The sequence below is a fragment of the Monopterus albus genome, unplaced genomic scaffold, assembly GCF_001952655.1.
Source record: "Monopterus albus unplaced genomic scaffold, M_albus_1.0 scaffold92.1, whole genome shotgun sequence".
NCBI lineage: Eukaryota > Metazoa > Chordata > Actinopteri > Synbranchiformes > Synbranchidae > Monopterus > Monopterus albus.
Genome location: NW_018127972.1, coordinates 213495 through 217748, shown reverse-complemented (window position 1 = coordinate 217748; position 4254 = coordinate 213495). Strand labels below are relative to the sequence as shown.

The 4254-nt window shown below is 43.6% G+C and overlaps 1 protein-coding gene across 1 annotated transcript in view; it reads right to left on the bottom strand.

The window, feature by feature from the left end:
- Positions 1 to 4254, bottom strand: part of hoxb8a (homeobox B8a) — a 22449-nt gene that overhangs the window by 17657 nt on the left and 538 nt on the right. The gene's annotated exons all lie outside the window — the stretch shown is intronic.

Genomic DNA, 4254 nt, shown 5'->3' with positions numbered 1-4254 from the left:
CCACAGCCACCACCACCACAACAACAATAACAACAATCACACCGTTTCCATAAAATCTCCAGCGAAGAAGAAGAAAAAGAAGAGGAAGGAGAAGAAGAGGGAGAAGTGGAGGAGGAAGGGCTTGTGCGCATCACAATTCCGGTGTTAGCGCTGTAAGCGGGAGCCCTGTCGCTCTCTCAAACGGGTTTTCCGTGATTTACTCCTCTGCAAATGAGTTGTTTCATATTTTTTTCTCCCTCTCTCTCTGTCTCTCTCTCTCCCCCTCCTCTCTCTCTCGCCGAGTCTCTCCTGCGCGCGCTCTCTCCCTCTCTTTCTTTATCTCTGTTTCTCCTCCTGGCCCCGATGTGTGTGTGTGTGTGTGTGTGTGTCGGTTTCAGGGATAATTTGCATCTATTATCAGCTCTTCATCCCATTGGCTTTTCCACGCACACGGACAAACGTGCACGGGTGCGCACACACAGCCTTCATTACACTTTCTTCTTCCTCTTCTTCTTCTTCTTTTTGCGCCTGTACCCGCACGCGCCTGTAAGCCTAGACCATAATCTCCCGGCGTGGACTCGAGCAGCTCCGCGCGCCTCTGATAATATAAAGGGAGCGAGGGAATGAAGGAAGAGAGGAAGAGAGGACAAGATGAAGACGACGGGGCAATGAGGTTTCTGCCGCCTAGCATTTGATCAAATGAAATGCACACAGATACGTGCGCGCACACACACCAACCACTTTTTTTTCACTTTAAAGCTGAGATTGAGGCTGGTGGATGATGATGATTGTGGTGGTGAGGGCGGTGGTGGGGGGAGGGCTGGGGGTGTATCGCACCCCATTAATTGCTCTTTCTCATTTCTCTCCGTGAATCCTTAACGGGGAGAGCGTGGCTGCACGGGAGCGAATTGAATGAGGCCCGAAAATGTCAGGGAGCCTGCGCGAGAGAGGTTAACAGAGACTGAGGAGGACAAGGGAGAGGGAGTGGAGGGCAGTGCGTCCTAATTGGTTTCGGTTTTAACAAGTACTAGTCTATAAATGTAATTGAGGTTTTTAAAACCAGTTCTCTCAGCCTTTTCTCTCGCCCATTCCAGCCCTGACTGTTGCTGCTGCTGCTGCTGCTGCTGGTCAGATAAAATATGAGCACAAGGGCCCTGCACGTATGCTTTCTGATCATAGTATACTTTGATAAATATGATCTCCATAAACATGGAAGGAGGACTGGAGAGGGTAATAGGCTAGTAGAAAGTGGCTGTAAACGCTTTAACAAACTATAAAGCTTCATAAAACGGAGGGGCAGTGTTTGCTTGTTTACGTCCCGGCAGCACAGAAACAAAAAGGGTGTTTTTACGACGTGCCCTTTGCGCGACCGGAGGCGATAAATGGCTCATCCACGGCCGATATTTAGTTGTCATTTTCGCCTTGTTTTCCATATGGCTGTGGGTCTTCCTGTCGGGGTGTGATGTAGAATAAGGGCTTTTTTAAGGAGGGATAAGTTGTGGAAAGGTTAAGCTTGGCCTTGTAGAACAAACGGATCTCATAAAGGGCAAAACAGACTCAAGTGCAGCGATTAGAACAAACAAAAATCCTCAAATGCGGACTTATTTCTTTTTTGACAGAAATTTCATTGGAGTCTACCACAGTTTTGAAAGGTGCCGATCAATCAGATAAGACGAATTGGCAACGCAGTAAACACTGGGCGAGAAAAATCCGAAGTTCATCCTTAGATTCTAGATGTATAATCTTGTTTTGGAACTATAATTTCATTTTCAACATGGATTGTTTTCGCTTTCATTGCGCAATCACAATCCACCTAATAAAAACGTCATTACCGGAATCTGATTTATTTAAATTATATAGTGCAGATATAAGAGGCCCAAGTGTTACCAGCAGCCGCCTGAATTACAGACTGTGTGGTGCTAAACCATCTGATTGTATGCCCAACTTTCTGAAGAGTAATTGCCGCAGTATTTTTCTAGTTTATTACCACGAATATGGTCTTATTGAAACTTCATGTTCTACGCTTCCAGTACGTTTGGTTATATGAGATCTGCTGTGTGCACGCTGGGGTGTGGGAAAAGTCACATTATTTGACAAGCTTTGAAAAAGCTTCCACACACCCCCGCCGTCAAAGTCAGAACACTAAATTGGTGGACCATAAAAGCCTGTTACTGGGTCAATCCTGCAGAATATACACACTTGGAAAAACAGCAACAACCGGCCTCATAGAGTGTCACGGAGCCGTAAAAAAACACGCATTAAAATTCATTCCGTTGTGCGTCATGTCCTCTACCTGAAATCCACACTAATTAAAAACATCTTAATAGTGAAGAGAATTGATTTGACCATTGAAGTAGTGCACTGGATGTCTTACATGCGCTTTTACCTCAAGAAAAATGTTCATGAGTACACAAGCACTTGTACCCTTCAAGCATTCCGTGTCTGCATAAGACAGAGAAGTGTAAAGGAGGGTGAGTTCTGGCTGTGGGTTTTGCTCATGGCAGCTCCTGGCAGCAGACACCTATTCTACACGTCTATGAGGTTATTATTTTCCAAGGCCTCAACGTTTGTTCTTCTTTTGCTTCTTCTTCTTCTTCTTCTTCTTCTTCTTCTTCTTCTTGTTCCCGGTACACTGTGAAAACGACCTGAAAGGCTTTATGTCATGATGTTCCAAAGCAAAGTCACCTCACCGCTTCTTTAAAATGCTTCCGTTAAAATACATTAAGAAAAGGGGATACAGCGAGCCTCGCCACTCTAAAAGCTGCCCCTGCATGTATATGTCTCCCATTGAGGCGAGCAAACCCTTAGCTGAGCTCTGGTTTATCGGTGGAGCAAGAGCGCCATCAAGCGACTGGTCGCAGTAAGGCCACAGGGGGGAAGTCGGCCTTTAATGCGACTTTATGGTTCTATTAAGTCCGCACATAAAGCTAAATAAGCTGCTTTAAAATAAAACTGCGTGTTGTAATTGGAGGCCGGGTGTGAGGGTGGGTTTGGGATTTGTGGGAGGAAAGAAACGAATGAAGGGAAGGCGGCACAGGTCTGTCACACAGAAGTGTCTGACTGCATATGGAAGGGAAAACAATATAAAATCTTGTCTAGGTGATCCATTTAATGACTTCTAATATATTTTATTCCGAGTGATATAGCGTGAGGTCTGAACTATACTATAAACTTTAGAAAGAATTGTCTCCTGTAGCACCTTTGTAGGTGAATGTCAAGCAAACCTAGAAACCAACAGCATAAAACTAATGATCAACTAAACGTAGAGTTGTAAAAAGGCCAGTCTGTGCTTTTTCTTCAGTGCACGTAAATATGGAGCACTGCTAATATTTATACCCTCAAGTTTTTATATGATAATGTTTAAAACAGAAACAAAAACTATAATTGCTCATTATAAAATAGCCCTTTGTTAATAATTATAATATTAGCTATACATGACTATTTTTTAAATAAAAGATGATAAAATTTGAAAAAATAATGACACTGATTTAAACTTTTTTACATTGTACCGATTTGTCAGAAAACAAAACAAGACAAAAAACATTTGTTTTAATAAAAATACAGCACAGTAATAATACAAAACCTTCTAAAAATAAAGAAATAATAAAAATGGCCAACAATATACTGTAAGCATTTTTTAAAATTGATTTTTATTTCTAATTGTTTTGGTTGTGTTTTAGACGTTTGTGAAAATTTGCCAACAGTTACATCAAATAAAAGCTGAAGCGCTGCGACGCCATGTATGTTCTGTTCTGTTCTGTGAAGCCCAGGTCCCCAGACAACCCCGGGTTGTTATCACAGGTCTTTGCTTTTATGTTTGACGGATCTCTACGTGTGTGTGTGCATGTGCGCGCACAGGCTGCTAAATTGCAGGCTGTAAACAGTGTGTAAAAAGCAGTTGTTGCTATTATCTGAAGATACAGCTCAGATCCCCCAGATTCACCCCTGTGGAAATATGAACCCCTGCTAGGCTAGGCTGCCAAAACGGTGACAACACAGAAAGGCCAACGTGTGTGTGTGTGTGTGTGTGTGTGTGTGTGTGTGTGCAGCTACAGCCCCGTTGTGAGCCCTAGGCCAGAGAAGAAGCCTAAGAGTCGGCTACAGCAAACCCTGTCTGACTGGCCCTGCTGTCTGGGTGTGTTCTGGGTGTTTTTTGGGGGAGGGGGAGTTTATTGCTCCCTCTGTAAAGATGCATCTGAGAAAGACTAAAGAAGCTCGGACAGGCGACAACACACACACACACACACACACACACACACACACACACACACACAA